Raw genomic sequence first — 25,265 nt, forward strand, 5'->3', positions numbered from 1 at the left:
AAATATTTAAATCTATATATATATATATATATATATATATATATATATATATATATATATACAGGGTGGTTCATATATGTATACAGGTTGGTTCATCTTATCCGCATCGGTCTCTGTACGGAAAACGACTTGATATTTAAAAAAAAATTCTTCACAGAAATATACAGGACCATTAACACTACAATATAAAATGAATATGAATTATACAGGGTGCTTCACAAAAGAGTGTTATATCAGAGTTATATTGTTTCTTGTTTCTTATGGAACAACCAATACCTGAGATTTTAGAATTGCTCTTAAAAAATAAGGTATACTTAAGCTACGGGGATATACTTAGATATCCTGTACAAGATAGTGTCATTAATAAAATTTACATTTTTATCATTTAATCACACAGAGTGTTCTTATTTTAAATGACATACTCGGTATTCTATTCTTTATAATGAAATGCATTTAAAATATCTTTAATTCCATGTAAATGTTCTCAATACCCATGGTTTTCTTTAAATACCTATTGTTACATATTTTTGTACAAAACGCTCGTTTTCGTTAAAGTAGCCATTGAATTTAATTGTTTATAATTGTCTATTCCGTTTGTGCTTCAAGAATACAGCAATAATATAGAATATAGGGTATGCAGTTTAATAATAAAAATATTATTAAATGTCACATGTAGGCCAAATTCAACTAAAATAATACAATATTCTATGTGATTAAATGATAACAATGTAAATTTTATTAATGACAGTATCTTGAATAAGTATATTGCCGGTGATGGTGGTGTGTTGTATGTACATAACCACGACATTCTAATTGTTAAAGCTTACAAATGTAAAATCTTTAAATATTTAAAGAATGAAGGGAGACAGGTATAGGAAACCCGAATAGAGATTCAAAGCTAAGTAAATTTTCCACACGATAGACTAATAAAATACTGGTATTTCATTTAAAATAAGTACGTTATTACAGCTTGAATTTGTTAATAGAACAATCTAATATTTTGACCACCCTGTGCAAAGATAGGTAAAGGAAACCCTAATAGAAATTGAAAGCTAAGTAAATTTTCCACACGATAGACTAATAAAATACAGGGAGTTTCATTTAAAACAAGTACGTTATTACAGCTTGAATTTGTTAATATTTTGAATAATACATTAAACATCTATTTAAATATGCTGAGTAGTCTGAGACAGTGGACTGTAAATAGTCCCCCTTTAACAATACATTCAACACCATCGGACGATACCATTCATGTTTCAAATTAGCAAAATCTAAAAGAAAAAAGACCAATAAGTTGGCAAAAACAACCATAGTGTGTTCAAAATGCCAGAAGTATGTATGAATGCGGTAAGCACAGCAAGAAGTCACATGTTTCTTTATCCTACGATGATGCCAATTCCACTGAAGGCGAAGACTACGGGTAACTTATTAGGTTTGTTCCAACTCTATACAAAACCGTTCGTGAATCGTTGCACACATGCGCAATAACGAATAAATATGCGCAGTAACATATTTTTCGTTATTGCGCATACTCGTAACCGTTCAAGAACGGTTTTGTATCGAGTTGAAACAAACCTATTATAAATTTTTCTTTTTAACTGTTCCATTCTTGTCTAGGAATATTTTTTTTATTTGTAAAAGTGTTATTTTTAAATTAGTTTAAACAAAGAAGCATGTTTTTGATTAAATTATGTATGTATGGACATTTATTGACCCTCCCCTTGGTCCTCGTTTTTTCTAAAAAAAGGTTGGTCCTGCAAGGGTTAAGGCAAAGAATTATCGATGAATCCACATCAATTCTAGAGAAAAATGGAGAAAAAAGAAAAACGCATCCTACTATTGTTTAGGATACTGTCAAATTAACAATGGAGGACACTTGGAACACATGATTAGACAGACATTAATTTAGCAATGTAGTAAACTTTTAATTATGTTGAAATGTAAAATTCAAAGTTCAAAAATTATACATGTTTTGATTCAAAAAATTTATTGAGACGATTAGACATTTCTAGGCTTTTATTTTATCTTTGTAAGATGTTCCTGACTACATAAAATTGAAAGTATTTTGTATGGTTGAACTGGTAATGAGGTGGAGATTTCAATAAAGGTACAATATACAAGGTGTTGTATTTAAAAAACCAAAGTGACTAATGATTTCAGAAAAATGGTATATCTGGTAACGTTACAAACATCAAATTTCCAAGCTTCATATTACAAAATAGGTATATCATTGTTTTTGTATAATTCTGATTTAAGAGATAGGTAATTAGGTATTTTCAGACTTTTGGTCTACTCTGTATAAATGTATATGTACATATATCTAATTTTTTAACCGGCTAAACTGATATGCCCGTGCAGTTAAATACTTGGAACCTTGAATTCAGATTATTGAACAAGATAATGGATTGGAAAGGATCATCACTGCCGGAAAGCGATAAACGTCAGCTGAGGATCATAGGAGGTGGGACCATGCTCTACCCACTGGATTACCGATAGAAAGATAACCAACAACTTCCTCTCTTCGCTGATTATTTATAACTATGAAAGAAGATATTACAATATATAATTCGTTTAGTGAATAAATCCATAAATCAAATATTAATTTATTGATTTTTATTGGATATTTTCTTATTAATAGATAAAAACGGTTTTTTAAACATACCTTTAATAATAGTCTTAACATAATGAATCTGCTAATATTAATAAATAATTTTTACTATATGATAACACTCAACCTGAATTCGACGTCTAAATAATAAAATAAAAGGTACAACAGCAAGAATCGGCTTAACTTATATGAAACCTTTATGAAGAACATCATTGGCAACATTGGCGTGATATGTTCGTCTAATATAATGTGTCCTAGCAATAATGAATCATGATACGAGAAATGCGATATGGAGGAAGAGACTTAAACCAACCTTAAAAAAGTTGATAACTTTAATCAAGATCTGAAGGATTCTTGGTGGAGTTTAATAAAAGGAGAGCAGTGACCAGTAGTGTCTTGGCTATTCTCAGAAGAAGAGCATCTGCAAAATAGTATATAGTCCGTCCGCTATAACTTTTCCCATGCATCACGACTTATTTTCAAACAAATAAGGTCAAAACCTTTATGCAAACGCTTTAAGGCGGCATATGACAGTGTCTTAAGACGAAGTCTTTACAATGCTATGAATGAGTTGGGAATTCCAAAAAACTCATATATATGATAAAAGTGACAATGGCGAAGATGCTATCAGCAGTAAAAATTCAAAACGACTCGTCAACCCCATTCGAAATACATGAGGGGTTAAGGCAGGGAGATGCGCTGGCGTGTCAGCTTTTTAATGTAGCCTTAGAAAAAGTTGTACGAGACGCTAATTTAGATTGCAGAGGAACAATATTTAATAGATCAGTCCAAATTCTTGCATATGCAGATGACGTGGACATTATAACAAGAACCAGGGCGAGAACTGTGGAAATCCTAACCGATCTAGTAGCAGCAGCAGAACTAATGGGGTTACATATAAATCACAATAAAACAAAATTCATGGCGACCAACACAAACACAAGAGCTGGAAATGTTGATGCAGATCTAATCATCAATGACCAAAACTTCGAAGCGGTCAAAGAGTTCATATATCTAGGGACATCGGTTAACCCCAATAATGACACATCTGAGGAAATAAAAAGGCGAATAATACTTGCAAACAGGTGTTATCATGGTCTATCAAAGTACTTATCTAACAAACGTCTGTCTCAAAAAACTCGTATAAGGCTCTATAGAACATTGATAGTCCCCGTTCTCACATATGGTTCAGAGGCATGGACGCTAACTAAAACAGATGAATCCGCTCTATCAATTTTTGAAAGAAAGGTACTGTGCAAGATATTCGGAGCGGTTTGTGAGAACGGAATATGGAGGCGTAGATATAACTTTGAACTGCAGAATATCTACAAGCAAACGTTTGGTGGAAAAGATATTATCACCATAATTAAGCGAAATCGCCTGCAGTGGGCAGGACATGTAGCCCGAGCCCCTGAATCGAACATGATAAAAAGGATTCTAACAGCTCAACCCGTGGGAATGAGAAGACGGGGTAGATCAAAGTTGAGGTGGATGGACGGGGTAACACAAGATGCCGAGAAGATCGGAGTCGGCAACTGGAAAGTGCAGGCAAGGGACAGAACAGAATGGCGTAGAACGCTTGAGAAGGTCGAGGCCCTCTAAGGGCTGTAGCACCATGATGATGATGATGAAGGTCAAAACCTAAAGTGAAACGTACGCCGATGTGTGTAGTGTATAGTATACAGTATACAAAATGTATATACACATAGGCGTTCGGTTCACTTAAGGTTTTGATTTAATTTGTTTAAAAATAAGTCGTAACGCATGGGAAAAGTTAGATCGGACGGACTATATATGTGAAAATATGTAACAACTTACTGAAGATCTGTTAGTAACGAACCAGAGCCTATTTTACGTCAAATCAGACCCGAGGCACTACACAATTTTCGGACCCCTAAATATGATTTAATAATAATAAAAATATCTATTTTAAATGAATTAATTATTTAATAGAAATATAGTTGCACCAGAAATTTAAATTGTTATTAACAATATACAAAATTAATATTTAAACAATTAAACATTGTTTAAATCCGCATTTAAGATGCGTATTAAGATGCATTTAAGATGTGTGTCGCATTTAAGATGAATTTCTATACAGTCTGTTCCAACGAAAATTTGCCCCCCTCTAAAACTCAGAAACCAAGAGCTTTTTCAAAATTTAAAAATACACGTCAATTTTTAATGGAAGGGGGACGAATTTTCATGCAAAAATCATGCCCTCAAATGCAACCCCCTACTGCCCCTCATCGACATTTCCATGAAAATTCGCCCCCCCCCCCCCTCAATACAAATTGGTCATGGTCATGGGAAATGGTCGCATCATGAATCTGAGCTTGTCTTATACATTCCTCCCTGATTTTGAGACATTTCTACATCTGTGTCTCCCCCATTGTGATCTTTTATGTTACTTCCACATACTACGGCAACTTCCAACCATTCGAATAAAATCGAGAACTTGATATCAACATAAAATTGCTTTTCTAAACCCTAGATGTCCACATAAGAGGGCTTGATAACGTTTATTAAGTTTTCGTTCTAACGTGTAATGTGGTTTGCCTATCTCTTTCATTACAAATATTCTAACTTTTACATCAAGTTCATTTTCATTTTAACAGATTATTTACCATAGTGGGAGCGACTGTTTTTATTGTTAATAATTTAACAAACTTTAAAATAAATATTACAAATCCAACAGGGAAATTTTAACTTCCTGTGGAACTGTTATTTCTGTCATGTCACCATTCAGGATTTCCGCTATCAAAGTCACTTGCTTCCACACAGCCAAGATGTGAACAAGTTAAATTTAGCTGAATGGTACCTCGAGCGTGAAACATTGGATATTTTATACATTGGACATTCTATACAATTTTAAAGGGTTTTTACGCAAATATTTTTTCTTTGGTGGTTAGCATGTTTGATTCAAGTGAGTATAACATATACCTTTTTAAAATCATAGTCAAAATTTTAAATACTTTGCATCATTTTATCAGGTTATACACATTTTAGAAAACACAGATGATGATCCGTCAACCGATTGAAAACTAGTTCTGTTTGTTTTATGATGTAGCTCTGTATAGGGATTTTAACAAATATACCTTTAATAACGGATTTCATGGATTTTTGTAATAAATGGTATACAGCCAACTACAGGAAATTTTTTTCTCGTGGATTTTTTACAAATTGACATGTTTTTTTTTTAATTCTGAAAAAACTCTTGGTTTCTGAGTTACTGGGGTGTGGGTCAAATTTTGGAACAATCTGTATTTCAGATAGAAAGACAGCTCTATATTCCGGCTATCAAAATAAATACAGAATTTGCAGTTTTGAACAGTCATACAGGTTGAAGGTTGACATTTTTTAAGATACTCAACCAAAGTTTAAATTAAAATCGCTGCTTACTAACTGAGAATCCACAAACAGGGTAAATTTTCTATATTTTGCTTCGCGTTAGAGTAACTAGAGAATGCTCCAATAACGGACTTAACATAAATGCAACAAAGACAAAGTTACTTGTGGTTAGTAAACAAGACGTCCGTCGGCTCTATGCAACTAATTGTCAGTGATGAATCAATAACAAAAGTTAACCATTTTTAATACCTAGGATGTTGGATAAACGAGACACTAAATCCGGATGAAGAAATTAAAACTCGTATAGAAATTGCAAGAGGAGCATTTATGAAACTTAGATCTATTCTGAGCAACTCTCAGCTGAACTTACAACTAAGAATCAAGTTCCTAAAATGTTATGTGTGTCCTGTATTACTATATGGATGTGAAACTTGGATCATGAAGGTTAACATGATGAACAAATTAGAAGCCTTTAAGATGTGGTCGTATCGTAGAATGCTCAGAATATCTTGGGTTCAATGCATTTCAAATAGAGAAGTCTTAAACAGAGTAGGCCAAGGCGAAGGTGACTTAATGAAGATGATAAAAAAGAGAAAACTTGAATATCTGGGGCATATAATGAGAGGTAGCAGATACAGGATGCTGCAGCTAATACTCAATGGAAATATCGACGGAAAAAGAGGAATTGGTCGAAAGAAATTTTCATGGCTCCGAAACCTTCGTCAATGGACTGGCTTTTAGCAGATCCATTGTTACATGCCGCACAAGATCAAGAACGATATCGGCAAATTGTTATGGAAGCTACCCACGCCTAAATTTGGGCACGGTACTTAAAGAAGAAGAAGTTAGAGATATCGGAAAAAATTATTTGAAAAAGTACTTCCAAATCTTATTCTAACACCACCTACCAAATTGCATGGCAAAATTCGAATTTTTAGTTTTTTTTAGCATTTGTAGTCAGGACCCTAAAATTCGTCTATCCCAAGATGCATCTCGGGCCAGTCAATTTTAGGATCTTGATCCTGAGTACAAAATAATGAAAACACTAAAAGTCCGTATTGTGTCATGAAATTTGGTATCTGGAGTTAGAATAATATAACATCTTTTTCAAATAACTTTTTCCGATATCTCTAATGAGAAGCAAAATATCAAAAATTTACTCTGTTTGTGGAGTCACAGTAGGCTGCGTTTAAAACTTAAATTTCAGCTGGGTACCTTAAAAAATGTGAACATGCAAAATATATGACTGTGCAAAACTTCAAATCTGTATTTATTTTGATAGCCAAAATATAGGGCTGTCTTCATCTTAAATGCGACACACTGTCTATGTCATCTGTTTTTGTAAATAATTTGGTTGTTGAACCATAAAAAGACAAACCGTTCTTGGACAAAAATTTAATTTTTTTTTAATAATTAACTATGAATCTCTCTACCTCTGCTATACAGGATGTTCTACCTGTTCAAAATTTTTTGATATAAAAATTTTTATTTTATCAATATTATTGTATAAAAAAAACAACTATAATGATTTATAAGTAACAAAATTGATTGAGGTTTGAAGATTTTATAATAGTGAAATGTGTAGTTTAATATGCACTGTGGTATTTAATACGCAAAACCATACATTAATGTCTCAACAACAAAAAATAAAACTGACCTTTGCTGATGATTCGACAATGTCTTGACACAAAACACGTTTCCTTCTTTGCTGGTGTTGCGATCCAAAGAATCTCGTCCACTTTTTCCAATAATCTCCCTGCTCCTCTGCAAACTCGTTCTCCCTTTCCTCACTATGCCTCGTACAGTACTCGTTCCGGCTTTCTCCTGATGCAGTATTCCAACTTTTTGAAATACTTAAACAAACACTGGATACTTTAGACTCGAGGAGTTATATCATCTCTCGACTTGGCCTATTACTCGTTCCACGATATGATGCTTGTCACTTTTCCAAAAACAAACCGGCGTTTTATTTTTTTTGTGCACTACCCCCAAAACTGGACTCTTCCTTTCGATCCAGCAAAACAGACTGCCTCTTTCTCCTCATTCATTCTCATCCTTCCAAATCGTTCCCCTCCAGAATTAATTTTCCAACCAATCAAAACAACTTTCAATCATGATGTATTTACCAAAAAACTCTTTCCTTTTTCTAAACATGTCTTTATGGATTTCCAAGAAAAAATAATATTCCGATTATTTTAATTCTATTTTCTACACTAATCATATTTTTATCTATATACACAGGTATATTTAAACCATCTATTATGTACGGTGCGGCTAATGAATTACCTACCCGCATATCTTGAAAAACTTAATGACCTATTCTTTTGTTTAATAAAATATATTGTCTGTGGTTTTGATAAACAGTTCAAAGACCACTTTCTTAAAACCAGCACCCTAATTGCTTACTTAATGCATTGTTCATGGGGCTAGTAAAAAATTCTGCGAAAACACTTTCTTAAAAACTAGCTATAACTATTTTTACAAAATTTGTCTTATACAGGGTGTTCAAAATTTATATGCTCGTGGTTGAGAACTATGAATAATTTTATTTTAATTTGAATTTTAAATCTAAATATAGTCTTTTATTTCTCATGTCAAACAGGAATATAACAATACGTATTAAATACTATTTTCAGTCTCCATAAATTTGGTCCTTTGATGATGATGAGTATGTCGAAGAATTATTTAACTGTAAAGAAATATTAAAACTAAAATCGTAAAAAAAATTAAAAAATTAAAACAGTTAAGTGGGGTTAAGTTGAATTAACTTGTCAGCTGATAATCGCTCTAGTGCTTTTATTGACAACTCATATTATACAAAATCCATTTGATGATAATTTTCAAATTAAATTCATTGGTTGCTATGGAAATCAGTCGTTAGAATATGCGAAACATATTAATAATTACAAACATAGGTAAAATGTGTTTCAATAATAGTCATTGAATGTAATCCTAATACCGATATTTGAATTATTAGGCCGGTAAAAATCAACAAAAGGCTCCTTAACGGAGGCCTTAAAGAAAAGACAAACATGTATACACACGAACTACTACTAAATCCACTCTCAAACATCTATTTGTACAGTCGACGCCGTATATCCATCTTCTCCAGTGCATCATTATTGATGTTTTTATTTGTTAACTTTCAGTTTTGTTTTACACTTTTTCTTCTAAACATATTTAACGCTCAATTCTTCTATCAACTAAATATTCTGTTTCAGAGGCGGATTTAAGGCAGTGGAGGCCCCTGGGCTGAATTGGTGTGGGGCCCTACCTCCTCCCATTAAAAAAATGTTGATCTACTTTCATAAATATATTTTTAAATAATAAAAAATACAAGAGCTGTTACGTGTTACTGTAAAATATTAAAAAAAAAGAATGTGTGTGTACTTTATACGCACGTAAGAAGTTTTACTTCTATTATATAATTTCAACGAAATAAATATACTAAACAGTTTACTTGTATTTTATTTAAATATTAAACTAATTTTAATACTTACCTACCACTTTAAAAAATTTTTATTAAAACAATACTAAAAATAGAAAAAAAAAAGAATATGAATATTTCAGATTCGAACCCGGGACCTTTCAATCTGTGGTAGAATGCTGTACCAACGAAGCTACCTAACGAAGCTGTTTACTTGACATCTCGGACATAATTACAAATCACGGTGACAAATAGATCAAGTGAAGTATAAAGTTGTTATAATAGATACTTATTATCTTACTCCCGAGGAAGGCAAATCCAAAGGCACAAAAATTATAATAAATAATATATTTACTAAAAACGCTAATATATTATTTGCATAACTTATTTGCGCTGATACATACATAACTTGAAAGATTAGCGAACTCCACACTGTCTGTGTGGGCATGAGCCCAGAATAATAAAACTTCACTCTCAATAGCGCCTAAAGAAGTATAACTTCAATAAACATAGTAAAATGTATGGTTTCCGGATGCTTTTCGAGATTTTTTAATTGAAAATTCCTTGATTACGTCGGTGTTGGGCCGTTGCTTTAAGACATTGTGTTCAATGCTCATTATTCTTCTTATGGTGCCTATCCGTTACGGATGTTGGACACTAACATGGCTATTCTGACTTTGTTGACTGCTGCCCTGAAAAGTCCGGTAGTGGTTAAGTTAAACCATTTTCGCAGGTTATGCAGCCAGGATATACTTCTTCGTCCTGGACCTCTTTTCCCATGCACTTTACCTTGAGGTATGGTCCGAAGTAGGTCATATCGTTGTTCATTGCGCATTATATTGCCCAGGTATTCCAGTTTATGACGTTTTATGGTTACGACTAGTTCGCGCTCTTTAGCCATTCTATGTAGAATTTCTTCGTTAGTAACTCTGTCTATCCAGGAAATCCTCAACATGTGTCTATAGCACCACATCTCAAATGCTTCGAGTCTCTTCAGTGATGCTTCAGTTATGGTCCATGACTCCACGCCATATAAAAGAACGGAGAATACGTAGCATTTTAGTAAACGAACTTTTATTTCCAATTTTATATCGTGGTTGTTAAAGATTTTTTTCATTTTGACGAAAGCTGATCTTGCCTTCTCGATCCTTATCTTAATTTCCGTCGATTGGTCCCATTGTTTATTTAAGTTTCCACCCAAATAACAAAAGTTGGTGATTTGTGTTATAGGTTGTTGGTTAACTAGTAATTGACCAGGTCGTATCCTATTTTTGCTTATAACCATGTATTTGTTTTTTTGATGTTAAAATTAAGCCCAAACCTGCTACTTACTTCTGCCACCCTGAAGACAAGTGTCTTCAAACCTTCAAAACTGTCTGCAAAAATGACAGTATCATCAGCATATCTTATGTTGTTCAATCGTTCTCCGTTTATAAGTATTCCCTCGTCTATGTCCGTTAGCGCTAGGTTCATAATGTGCTCTGAATATGTATTGAACAATAATGGGGACAATATACATGCCTGTCGCACACCTCTTTTTATCTTTATGTCGTCTGCTAACTGATCCCCTACTCTAACAGCTGCAGTTTGTTCGTAATAGATATTGTTTATTATACGGCGATCTCTGCTGTCTAGACCAATTGAATTTAATATTTTCATCAGTTCGTCATGTTTTATTCTATCGAACTCTTTCTGGTAATCAACAAAACACACATATATATCACAATTCACGTCTCTACATCTTTGAAAGAGAACTTGTATTGCAAAAAGTGCCTCTCGAGTACCCAATGCATCCCTGAAGCCGAATTGTGTGTTTGTCATGTGTTCTTCACACTTTTTATATATTCTTTTATGTATAATTTTTAAAAAAGTTTTCATGAGATGGCTCATAAGGCTTATTATTCGATAATCTTCACATTTTTTGGCATTGGGTTTTTTAGGGATTGTTGATCTTAGCCACTGTTGGGGTATTTTTCCACTTTGGTATATATTGTTGAAGATCAAGGTAAGTCTTTTTACTTCGTCTTTATCCATAATTTTCAAAAATTCTGAGTGGAACTCGTCTGGTCCTGCGGCTTTTCCCTCCTTAATGTTGTTTATAGCAGCTTCTACTTCCGCTTCGAGAATAGGTGGTCTGGTATCGTCATTTTTATTTTGTGTGATGGTGACATTCCTATCGTCTTCAAATGTTGTTGTCACATAGTTCATCTATGTTGTTTTTCTTTCTTCAGTATCAACTATTGGATTTCCTAGAGCGTCTGTTAAGTGTCCCGGCCTTTTTGATTTATAGATGCCTGCTGCTTCTTTGATCTTTTTGTGGAGGTTGAAGTAATCGTGTTTACGTTCCAATATCTCGATTTCTTCACACTGTTCTTCCAGATATCTGTTTTTAGCTTCTCTTTTTATCTTTTTGTCTAGAAACTGATATGCAACGTAGTCTTTCCGCTTGGATTCTCTTCTTCTGTCCATCATCTGTAATATACCGTCAGTCATCCATGGTTTTTTCTTTTCTGTCTTTTTCGGTCGCAGGTATTGGTCTAATATTTCCCTACCAATGTTTTCTAAGTGGTTTATTTCTGTATCAACATCATTAACTGCTTCTGACTTAGATATGTTGTTTTTTAGATATTCCATTACTTCTTGCTTTATGTCATCATCTCTTAATTGTTTGAGATCGTATCTTACAGGATTAGGTTTGTGGATTTTTTTAAATTTCAGACAAAACTTACCGACAAGTGGATTATGGTCTGACTTAATATATGCACCAGGGTAGGTTTTCACTGATGTTATTGAGTTTTTGAATCTTTCATTTATTAAATCATGCTCATTACACTAGGCAACAAATAAACAAAAAAAAGTTGCGACTGATGTTAAAATGGCTGTACCGGGGATTAAAGCGTCCTGAATGCGAATTCAAACACCAAAATGTTCCACCACGTATACATTTTGAGTTATCTTTTTCTCAAAGTGCCGCGCATTTCTGCGTAGGCGTCCACAGTACATTGTCTGGTCAGGTGAAATGTTAGATTTGGAGTTATAGAATGCATCAAATATTGCTGTTTATTATAAAAATTCTTATATACTATATACACATAAGTTCAGAACTAGAAACAAAAACTATAGTACATAACTCTTTTGTATACTAACAATTTTCCCATAACACTATTTGGGTTAACACACACACACATTTTATCCTGCATAGTAAAAAACGAAGATAGCTCCTGGTTACGGTTCCTAAATATTATAAGTTGTACTGGCTAGTAAATTCCATTTAAAAAGATCCATTACTGTAATCTTAAACCTAAGGATTAAGCATGTCCTTTGGACAAGTGAAGGTCTGGAACTAAATCATGTAATTCGGCTTGTTGGATGCAATAAGGTGCTATTTCGTCACTTTCGGGAAAATAAGAATTATTATTTTCTGATACATCATCAGATTCACTTTTATCACCATATATTTCCAAATATTTCTCCCAATTTGCCGAGGTCCTGGAACTGGTAAATCTTCTCCATGAAAAACTGGTTATATTGCTGAGGTAATATCTGAATATTCAATTTTATGCTTGCTCTTCCTTGAAAACCCAGGCACTTTTGTCATGCAGGAGTAACAGTCGTTAAAACGGTTTAGAACTATATACTATATAAGTTTAAATGTCTACGTTTACTGATTAAGGATTGCCTTTGGTTTATTCTTTATTTAAATGTTAATGTGTTATTCGTAGACATTAGATATCCAAATGTTGCCAAATTATGCACAATTTTTAGTAAAAACGTTAATTTGAAAAGATCACGCCCCAAGATATTACAAATGACTGTTAAAAAAAATTAGTAAAATACTCACAACTTAAAAATCATAATTCATTTTTTTTGAAAAAATCATAACTCAAAATCTTACGTGTTAGGAATTTTTTACCATCATAATCATATACAGAGAGCAAAAATTAACAAAAAACAGCATTTTTCATTCGAGTCGCAAATTGGTTGTAAACTAGTGTTATTATACGAAGCAATAAAGCAGTAAAATCGGCCTTACCTCCGAAAATAAAAACGACAAGACAAATCTTAATAATTGTTTATGCATTCGATTCATGAATGTGCCAGGGAACTTTGTGATATCTAGCCATGATATAATATTGAAAAACTGCATACAAAAATCCATACTTAAAGTGCATCCCAAACAGAAAATGAAAAAAAATTCAGAACTCGTCAATTATCAGCGGAGATTAGTTCAATTTTGTTATTCGGGGGTTTTTGGGGTCGCCGAAAATGAATATGATGTCGTAAGTGATCTCCGGAGTACCTGGTTCTCAGGGTACCTACTGTTTACCTCATCCTGTGGAGTTTTCGGCAAATTCATTAAAAAATTAGTCAAAAATAATTACTCGGGGGGTTTTTGGGGTCGCTAACGACGAATATAACATCGGAAGTGATCTTTGGAGTACCTGGCGCCCAGAGTACCTACTGTTTACCTCGTCTTTTGGAGATTTCGGCAAATTCATTAAAAAATTAGTAAAAAATTATTACTCAGAAGGTTTTTTGTCGCTGACGACGAATATGACATCGGAAGTGATCTACGGAGTACCTGGTACCTAGGGTACCTACTGCTTACCTCGTTTTCTGGAGTTTCCGGCAAATTCATTAAAAATTCATTACTCGGGGGGGGGGGGGGGTTTTGGGGGTCTCTGGCGACGAATATGACATCGGAAGTGATATTCGGAGTATCGGGTGCGCAGGGTACCTACTGTTTACCTCGTCTTCTGGAGTTTTCTGCAAATTCGTTTAAAAAATGGTTCAAAAACCATTAGTCACGAGATAAACAGTAGGTACCCTGGGCACCAGGTACTCTGGAGGTCACTTCCGATGTCATATTCGTTGTCATCGACCTCAATAAGCCACTGAGTAATGATGTTTGACTAATTTTTTAAATAAAACTGAAAACTCCAGAAACGAGATAAACAGTAGGTACCCTGGGCACCAGATATTCCGAAGATCACTTCCGATGTCATATTCGTCGTTCGCGACCCCAAACCCCCCGAGTAATAATTGTCGACTAATTTTTTAATAAATTTTTTGCCGAAAACTCCACAAGATGAAGTAAACAGTAGGTACCCTGGGCATGAGGTACTCCGGAGATCACTTACGACGTCATAATATTTAACATCGACTTGGAGTCGCTACAATTATCAGATTCTCTCTCTTCAATCCTGACCCCCCGGAGAGAGTGTAGTGGTCGACGTGATGTCGTGTGTCGTGTATTGTCCGTCTCCAAAGATCTCTGTCTCTGGTCATTTCTTTTAATTCATGCATAGGTCTTTTGCATATTCCTGTAATCTGATCGATCCATCTTGTTGGGGATCTTCCTCGAGATCTTCGGCCTTCCACCTTTCCTTGTATAATGAGTCTTTCCATGTTTTCTGTGTTGGCTCTCATAACATGTCCAAAGTATTTTAATTGTTGGAGATGGTCTTTACTGGAGAGCCGTTGGCTAACTTTTAGCTCTCTTAAAATCGAATTATTTGTTCTATGGTCGGTCCAAGGAATTCGTAGCATTCGTCTCCAACAGAACATTTCAGTGGCGTCTATCTTTCTTCTTTCCGAATTTCTCAGGGTCCAAGATTCACATCCGTAAGTCAGTATTGGGAATATTAAGCAGTTGATCAACCTCATCTTTAACGCTCTTGAAATTTGACAGTCCTTCCATATTGTGGTCATTTGTGCTGTGGCGACTTTTGCTAGATCACATCTACGTTTTATTTCCTCCTGTAGTGACCCTGTGTTTGTGATTAATGATCCCAGATATAAGTATGAGTTCACAACCTCAAACCGATCAATTGTGTTTATATGTGGATGATTGTTATGTAGTCTATCCACTATCATGATCTTTGTCTTTGATATGTTTAATTGCAGACCAAATATTTTACTTTCGTTTTCAACCAGTCGTATAAGATCAGTCAGCTCTGCTTGACTATTTGCAAGAAGGGCTGTGTCATCTGCGAAACGTAGGTTGTTTATTTTATGATCATTTATTGAGATGCCTTTTTCCCATCCTTCAAGTGCTCTTCTCATAATATGCTCTCCATATATATTGAATAATTGTGGTGATAGTATACATCCCTGTCTGACACCCCGTTCTGGATGAAATTCGTTTGAAAGTGTGTCAAGCACTTTAACTGATCCAGTAGTGTGTTCGTATAGTTCAGTTATAAGCGAAATAAGGTGTTGGGGTACGCCCACTTTAAGTATTTGCCATAAGTGTCTCCACTTGACCCTGTCGAACGCCTTACGATATGTAAGGCATATGTATATAATATGTAATATATAATCTATGAAGCATATGTACAGTGGATTATTGAATTCCCTAGATTTTTCGATTATCTGTCTTATATTTAACAGGTGTTCTCTAGTACCCCTACCTTTGGTAAATCCAGTTTGCTCTTGTGGAATTTCTCTTTGAAGGAATGTTTTTAGTCTCTCGTTGTTTATATGTAGCATTATTTTACTTGCATGTGATATAAGAGAAATAGTTCTATAATTGTCGCATTTATGGAAGCTGCCTTTTTTATGAATTGTGGTTATTGTAGATTTTGTCCAGTCTTCAGGCCATTGTTTTGAATGCCATATTTGGTTACAGAGTAGATGAAGTAGTTTTACGCCAGTTTCTTCTGTGGCTTTGAGCATTTCTGCTGTTATCATATCTGGACCTGGTGCTTTATTATATTTGAGCTTACTGATCGCGAGTCTTACTTCATTTTCAAGTATATCAGGTTCTTCTTCCACCTCGTCAGAGATTTGGTTAACAGGTTCTTGGCGTTGAGCATCTTTATATAAGTCCCTGCAATACGATCTCCATGTCTCTGCTATATCTTCTCTGTTTGTTCTCAGAGTTCCAGTGTTGTCTTCAATGGCCCAAGTTCTGGCTTTAAAGTCTCTTGTTAAGTAGCATATTTTTCTAAATAGATCTCTCGGCTGATTATTCTGATCATGTCTCTCAATTTCTTTGCATATACCCTGGTAGTACTGGTTTTTGTCTGTCTTGCATCTTCGTTTTATTTCTCTAGTGAGGTTTCTTAAACTAGCTTTTTCCCTTTCACCATGCACGCCACTTTGACAAAGATTTCTTCTATTCTCAATGATTTGAAAGGTTTTACCTGTTATCCAGTGTTTCCGTTTCACAGGATTATTTATCTTTGGATGATCAATTGGTGTTGTTACACAATGTTTAAAAGTCTCCCATATTTCTTGTGATGTTCCGTTACGAGCAGATCATTAACATGTAAATAATATTTCTCGATTTGCAGTAATAAATATTTATAATAGTTACCAAAAAGGAGAAGAAGTTACCAGAATTACAATTCATACATAAAAAAAGAAGATGGAACACTCACGAGTGAAAAATAATTAGTGATGTGGATATGGGTGAGAAACATCAATCTACACGTAAATAATAAGACTATAGAACGAGTTCAGAATTATAACTATTTAGGGACAAACATTAATGAAACACACGATTATACCAAAGGAATCGGGGTTATAATAGAAAACGCTAGAAATGCATTCAATATATAAAAAAAATATTATGTAGTAGAGACCTCAGCCTAAATCTTAGAAAACGAGTACTAAAGTGTTATGCATTTTCTGTTCTTTTGTATGGGGTGGAGACATGGACTCCTAATAAACAATGTCTGAAAATAAACAGAAGAAAAAAACAATGTGAATAAAGAGCAAAAAACGGGAATGAATTGGGAGAATAGTAAGTCATTTTTTTCTAAAAGGGATCTTAAAGAATTATTAAGAAGAATTTTAAAAATTGTGATAAAATCTAGTGATAAATTATTGAAAACTACTTTAGTAAGTGGATATACTATTTAAAATTATTAAAATTTGTAAAATACGAAAAATGTTGCAACCAAAAAAATTTAAAAGATACCTGCCGTATGTGTACATTTTCTTCTCCCCCTATCCTATATACATACATACTACTTTTCTGACCGAGCTTTTTCGATCTAAGTACCTATATTTTCTTTAATTGCATATAGATATTAATTTTTTTTTTTTCGTTTATTGTGTCTCAACAACAAGGTTACTGACACTGGGCCAATTTTGTTACATAAGCTATTACATTCGATTATTGTTTACAATAGAGAGAAAATACCTAAAAAAGAAACCTTAAATTTTATAGTACAGATTTGTTTCACGCAGAAAGTCAAGTACATTCTGAACATGTTTCAAGTCACTGAGAATCACATTAGTAAGACCCTGTATCGAGTATTTTTTTGTTCTTGTTCGAACCCGGTGCACTGAGTGAGAATATGCTGAACGGTTAGCGATTCACTGCACTTTTCACAAACATTTGATGTCTCTGAAGCCATGAGGTGTCCATGTGTCAACCGTGTGTGACCAATTCTCAACCTGCGAATGATTACCTTGTGTCTTCTGCTTAAGTTAGGTAGCTGAAAGGTTTCGACAGTAGGTTGTATTTTGAATAATTTCGAGGTTGATCTCTTCCATTGGTTTTGCCAGGATTTTTTGATTTGGGACCTGAAAAGTGGTTTTAGATTTGATGCTAGTTGAACGTGTTTGATGTCTGATTTGGCTGTAATTGCTTCTTTTGCAGCAGTATGGGCGGTCTCATTGCCTATTAATTTTGTTGATTGATTAATGGAAAATTTAGAGTATACAAAAACAATTTGAACAGTGCTAGGGTCTCTTTTTACTTTCGGTAAACTACCTAGGTAAATGAGTAGCAAGAAGGATGAAAAATATTCAAAATAAAATCGATTATTTGAACAGTTTTAAGCTACCGGCTAGGCTATTATTCAATCTATTTATTCGCGGAGAGTGGGTGGGTAAAAGGCTGTAGTTCAATTGAACGTAAGATCTATATTATTTAACATTTACTGGTTTACATGGTATTATTTATAATTTAGGTTACAAAAATGACAAGAATAAGTGGCACCTGATAGTGTTGTTACATACGAAAGAGGTTATGTGATTATGGAAAGTTCCTCAAAAGTACTTTTGGGATTACACTGGTCTATTGTAGATTAAATATTGAAATTATGACTAAATGAATTCGAAATACAAATATATGTTTATAAATAAGGATGTTAAAATATAAAATATGATGTTTATAAATAGGGATATAATTTGCCAGGTAAGCCAAATGTTCCTCACTGATTTTCACTGTGTAAGTGAACAACAATACACTTCAGATCTCGTAACATTGATATCAAGAAAACAGGAAAGGTCTTACTTGAGTTTCTGATGTTGGTTATATATTGATTTTAGTGATGAGCGAGACTGGTCTTGGTCTTGCGGTCTTGGTATTGGTCTTGCAGCAGGACTAAGACCAAGACCAAGACCAAGACCGCCTTTTGGTTGCAAGACCAAGACCAAGACCAAGCTTGCAAGAACAAGACCAAGACCAAGACCGAACCTTGCAAGACCACGCAAGACCAAGACCAACCTGCAAGACTCTTTCACTTTTTTGAGAAAAATTGGTTTTTATTATTTAACTTTATTTTTTTAGTTCAATAATATATACTGACATTGTAAGAAACCTTAAACAATATCGAATTTTTAAAATACATAATATTTTGGTTATATTTTTAAGTCGTTTTGATTAAGTCAAACGGTTTGCATTTTCTCAACCTTCAAAGTATCCAGAAGGCAAGTTTTCAAACGGTGACAGTTTAAGGACAATTGAAATTACTTGTAAGACAAAAAAATGTAATTATAGATAGGGTAATCCATTTAAAAAAAAAATGCAATTAAAAACGGTTTTTATGCACCAGTAGTTTTCGCTTTTTGTCTAATAAAAATACTGACACTTATTTAAATTCTTTTCGCATAATCGAGGAAAAATGTAGGTCTTTAAATTTAAAATTAATACAAAAAATATCAAGCTATATATGTCAAGCTTGGTATCGCAAAATCCAAAGCTTAGGTTCAATTTCTGAATATAATGACAAAAATTCCGATACTGGGAAATTTTTAAAATTATTTTTTGGATTAATTTTTTACAATCAACGAAAATTGGAAGTTGAATTATTTGTGAAAATCCCGGATGACAAACGCGTAAAGAATTTTACTGATTTCATAGTTGAAAACTATTTGGAAGAATCTAGGTTTTCCCCAAAAAGGGCCAGTACTACAAATAGTATGTGCCGCACTTGAAATGCATGCACATCATTTCAGTGTGTTCTCAATTCTAGTTTTTACTACCCACATCCGAATATTTTCAACTTTTTAAATGTCATAATGGGTATTCAATCCAAAAATATGTGAAAATAAAAAGTGCGAATAACTCGTGTTACGAGAGCAATGTAGTTTAAATCAAATTAAAGAACTGCAAGATAACAAATTACAGAATTAAGCGTTTATAACTCCCCATTAGGTTTAGTTATTATGTTATAGTATTAGGTCTATAGATAGGTATGGTAAATATGTACGTATTTACTAAAAAGTATGTTTTAGTTCATTTATAAAAAAAGTTAATTATATTAAATAAGGATTAAATAGAGTAAAAAATATTTGATTTTTGTGTTCTCTTAAAAAAATTTAATTTATGTTCTTAAATTTGACCCTCGTAGGATAAATACTACAGTGTTCGAGTGAAAGGAGCAGATGATTATATGTTAACAACTATAAACCGTTTATCCCTTTTCGTAAAATCTGTGAATTGAAGGTCCCCGACCATTTGTGGCACCTTTAAGAAGCTCTTTTTCTTTAACATTTTATTAAAATACAGGGGCAATAAACAATAATCCAGACTCAAGACGTGGTCTGAATGCAGGCGGCAGGTATCGACAGCATGCAAAATACAACGTGACAAAACCGAAGGCTGGCAATTGCAACAAGGGTTGTAAATGCAGGTTTTTCCTACTGATAAACATTACCATTATAAAAATATACTGTAATCTCTTTATATAGAGAGAAATAATTAGGTCATTAGGTGAATGTATAATGTTAAAATTGGTATCCGTTTGAAACTACATTCTACATTCTGTTAAAATTTTAAAGCAAAAAATATAGTTTCATTCTTCACATCTTTATTTATTTTAATGTACATTTTATTCGAAATTGTTTGGTTCAAATTATTACTACCAAAAAAGCAAGACCAGCAAGACTCTTGCAGCAAGACCAAGACCAAGAACAAGACCGGCAAGTGCAAGACCAAGACCAAGACCAAGACTACTTTTTAGCTACAAGACCAAGACCAAGACCAAGCTTGCAAGAACAAGACCAAGACCAAGACTAGCCTGGTCTTGATCTTGTTCTTGTTTTGCTCATCACTAATTGATTTATTCCTTGCTCCCTGTTCAGTCTCCTGTTTGAGCAGCTAAGTCGTCCACTGCGACCATAGACGGTATTGGACTTAAATATTATTGTATGTAAGGTGGAAGATGGTGACCAAATTACAAGCTGTCAGAAATCTACCATGTTTCCCATATGATCTTGTATGGTAATGTTGTTGGTATCGGAACCAAAAGAATGAGAAGAAAGAAGAAAAAGTCTAAAAAGAATTAATAATTTTATATGCTGTGGCTGTGTCGTTACAACCACGGCTCAACAGTTTTACGGTAAATTAAATCGGAAAGACTTCCCGTAGATGGTAGATGACCTATTGACCTATAAGTGGGTTTTTATGTCGATAGGAAATGTATATCCATGTATCCCATGAATCCTATAATGTCTAGGAAATCCCTGATCTTTGCTGTGTCCTTAAATTCGCAGATCCATAAAATATGTAGGCAATAAACTTAATTTTACCATGCGAACTTAAGTCTGAAAACGTGACAAAACCAAAATGGATTCACCTGCCGGAAGTCACCTGTTGTAACGGCCTTGAAAGGTCAAGTAACGGATTTTTGACATTTACTCTTTGGGTCATGGTCAGAGAGGCTGACTGAACGTTCAAACAGAAAAGACCTGTTACCAGTGAGCAAAAGATTGAGCGCTTTAAATTAAATATTACTGTTATAAATGAAATTTATTTACTATTTTAAATGATTATTATTATTATTTTCTATTGCTGATTTTATTTATTTATTTAATATATGCAAAGTAAAAAGTGAACCGTAACAACAGGCCTACATAATAGTACTCTACGCGTTAATTCGTTAATACAATATTACTATAATCTTCAATACAATCCAGAATTCACTATTCGCAGTCGCAATACACATCAGATTTATCAGTCGGTCGAGCCTCGAGTGATCAAAAAATACATAATGGAATAAATTTTAATAAACAGAATTACGTTAAGCTTTATAATCCGAGATTAACATGATAATCCCGCACATTGCTTTTGCATCACGGCACGGTTTCTTGGTAATGTCCCGAATTATAGAAGCTGTTAATCCGGCAGGGATAAAATTTATAAAATTTGCTGTTGTTCTGTTCACTCACTACTTGAAAAAGATGGAGAGTGCACAGACTACAGACGTGAAAATAAATGTGTAGTATGGTTGTGAACATTTATTTTTGTTATTTTTATTGTTGAAATGTGTCTATGGAGGTGTTTGGTTTGTGTTGTTTGTTTGGGTTAAATGACTGCGGACACTAAATCCATTCGCCAATTTTACAATTTTTATTTATTAACCATTGTTCCCTATACATCATTATCTGTTTTGAGTCACTACTGGACATAGGCTTCCCGTAAATAATTCCATCGTATCCGATCTTGAGCACCCTGAATCTACACTGCGCGTCTGAGAAAACGGGCACCCCAAAAAGTGAGTCATTTTTGATGTCTCGTATCTCCTAAACCTGTTGTCCGATTTAAGTAATTTCTTCAATATGTTATAGCCTTGGTTTTAGCAATATCGCTGTAATAGTACTGCTGCTAAACAGGTACATTTTTATTGTATACCGGGTGTATGAATTAAACTGTGTTTTTTTCTCAAAGTTCGCAACACCCTGTGGAATATTCTAGCATTTATAAAATGTTGAAATTAAAACCCAACTATAGCCTCAGGTTTTCTTAATATTCTGTTTTATGATTTATTCGCTTATGTTGGACAATACAAAAGTTAGGTACTTTGACAACTAGCCATGTTCTTTATCAGTACAGGGTGTTTCTAAATAAGTACGACAAACTTTAAGGGATAATTCTTCATGAAAAAATAATGACAGTTTGCTTTGTTAACATATGTCCGCAAATGCTTCGTTTCCGAGATATGGAATGTTAAATTTTTTCTTACAAATTGCCGATTTGTTTATTGCCCTAAAACCGGTTGAGATATGCAAATGAAATTTGGTAGGTTTTAAGCGATAGTTATTGCGCATTTTTTGACATGCAATTAAGAATTTTATGTTCACCATTGGCGCGCATAAGGGTAATATGACCGATCACACTACCTGTATGCACGCCAATGATGAATATAAAACTCTTAATTGTGTCAAAACATGTGCAATAACTACATCTTAAAACCCACCAAATTCCATTTGCATATGTCAACCGGTTTTAAAGCAATAAATAAATCGTCAGTTTGTAAGAAAAATTCAACATCCCATATCTCGGAAACGAAGCATTTGCGGACATACGATAATAAAGCAAAATGTCATTGCATTTCTAATGCAGGATTACCTTAAAGTGTGTCACACTTATTTAGAAACACCCTGTACTAACGAAGAACATGGCTAGTTGTTAAAGTACCTAACTTTTGTATTATCCAACATAAGATTTTTTTTTAAATTTACTCAAGTCCTGAAGCTCAAACTTTTTTTACTTAAAGTAGTATGTACGTATGTCTTTTACAGAAAAAAATTACAAACCAGTATCGGCTTGCCTTATGCTGTTAAAAAAATGCTGAAAATGGAATTTTATCAGTTTATCTTTTCAAACTTTGAGGTTCATTTAAGGCCTTAAGGGTAGTTTGACATTAAATACTGCTATAGGCCGCTTTTTAAAGCACAATTTTTTAAAAAGTTTGGTTTTTGATTTATTGTTCTAGGACAAACCTCAGTGAAAATATTGGCTATAGAGCGAAGCTATGTTCTCCGTGAAAATAATCGATACGCTTACAAAAATGGCCGTCATGGGCAAAATATTTTTTTTTAAATAAAATGAATGCAATTTTGTATTCTCTATAGGCTGAAGTTTAAAAGGTAGAAAAATAAAAAAAATTAAAAATAGTCAAGCAACCAACTTAATTTATATTGGACCACTTGGCATGGATTGACCCCTTAAACACGTCGTTATTGACGTCTTAAAACCCATCAAATTTCATTTGCACATATCAACCGATTTTAAAGCAATAAATAAATCGTCAGTTTGTAAGAAAAGTTTCAACACCCTCTATCTCAGAAACGAAGCATTTGTGGACATAGGTTTATAAAGCACACTGTCATTATTTTTTCATATAAAATTACCCCTTGAAGTTTGCCATACTTATTTAAAAACACCCTGCATTGATGAAAAACATTACTAATTGAGTACTTAACTTTTTTAGGGTCCTACATAAGCGAATGAATAAAAAAACAGAATGTTAAGAAAACCTGAGTTTATAGTTGTGTTTTAATTTTAGTATTTTATACGTGCTGAAATATTCCACAGGGTGTTGCGAGCTTTGAGAAAAAAACACAGTTTGATTCGTACACCCGGTTTGCAATAAAAATTTACCTATTTACTTAAATCGGAAAACAAGTTTAGGAGATACGAGACATCAAATGACCCATTTTTTGGAGTGCCCGTTTTCTCTGACGCGTAGTGTAGTTGTGCTAGATTAGGGTGACCAAACGTCCCATAAAAACGGGATTGTCCCGTTTTTTAACGATTTGTCCCGGAGTCCCGAAAAAGTATCTCGGGACGCCTAAATGTCCCGTATTTGCTTTGGGTTGAGTTTTTTATCTGACTATATTTTCTCTCTTTAATTTTTCTTCAATTTCTGCATTTGTTTTCATTCTTATTTCTCCCTCTTTTATTACATTGTGGCCCAGTATTGTTCACATTATTTTTCTTTCAAATTTATAGAAGGCTATCTTCCTCTTTCTTGTTAATCGTCGTTGTTTCCATCCCATATGTAACACCAAGTTTTATTAAGGTCTTATATAGGTTCATATTATACTTAGAGTGTTGCTTCTCAGCAGATTTCTACCGTGTAGATGTTTTTCTGTACTTCAGAATTCTTTCCTCTGTTCTCTCTTTTCCGGTTTTCCCTATTTTTACGCCTAAGTAGCTAAAGGTGGATACAGTTTCAAATTTATGGTTCTGTGTTATTAGATATTTCTTAGTTGGCTCATCTTTCCCTATCGCCATGTATTTTGCTGTGAGCTGGTTTATCTCTAGTCCTATTATTCTCTTCGCTTTCTTATGTAATTTTCCAACTGCAAGTGTTATCTTCGTCTTCGCTGTGATGACTGAATCATCTGCATATGTTACTATTTGAAGTTGATCTGTAATAATGTTTTTGTTTGCAAGTTTGTCATCCTCATGATTACAGATTATGTCAATATCTGATATTGTCAATATCAGATTAAATACTGTCGGAGAGATAGAGTCACCTTGTTTCACGCCTTTGTGTACATTAATCTCCTTAGAAGTTGTTCCGTTGAAACTGATCCTTGCTCTGGTGCTCTTTAGGCTCACTGTTAGCATATTACGTCTAACTTTTTCTGGGATTCCAACATTCTCTAGCTGCTCCATCATTTTTGTCCAATTGGTTGTATCAAAAGCGCTTTTAAAATCCATGAATATTAGGTGCATTTCTCTGTTGTATTCTCTCGATTGTTGAATTATTTGCTCCACTGTATGTATGGAATTAATCGTAGACCTCCCTCGGTCCGAACCAGTTCTGGTATTTTCCTAATATTCGTTCAGTGCATGATTTAAGTCTTATGTTTCGTATATTTTCTAGAATGTTATAATATGTGTTG

At 33.8% G+C, this 25,265-nt stretch overlaps 1 protein-coding gene and 1 long non-coding RNA gene across 2 annotated transcripts in view; one reads left to right on the plus strand and one right to left on the minus strand.

The window, feature by feature from the left end:
• Window positions 1–25,265, minus strand: part of LOC126878641 (homeobox protein dve-1) — a 488,254-nt gene that overhangs the window by 173,468 nt on the left and 289,521 nt on the right. The gene's annotated exons all lie outside the window — the stretch shown is intronic.
• On the plus strand, window positions 5,394–9,416 carry LOC126878645 (uncharacterized). Its single transcript, XR_007695720.1, has 2 exons — window positions 5,394–5,534; window positions 9,181–9,416. It is a non-coding gene; the product is annotated as an uncharacterized LOC126878645 (long non-coding RNA).

Source organism: Diabrotica virgifera, chromosome 10 (assembly GCF_917563875.1).
Source record: "Diabrotica virgifera virgifera chromosome 10, PGI_DIABVI_V3a".
NCBI classification, from domain to species: Eukaryota; Metazoa; Arthropoda; class Insecta; order Coleoptera; family Chrysomelidae; genus Diabrotica; species Diabrotica virgifera.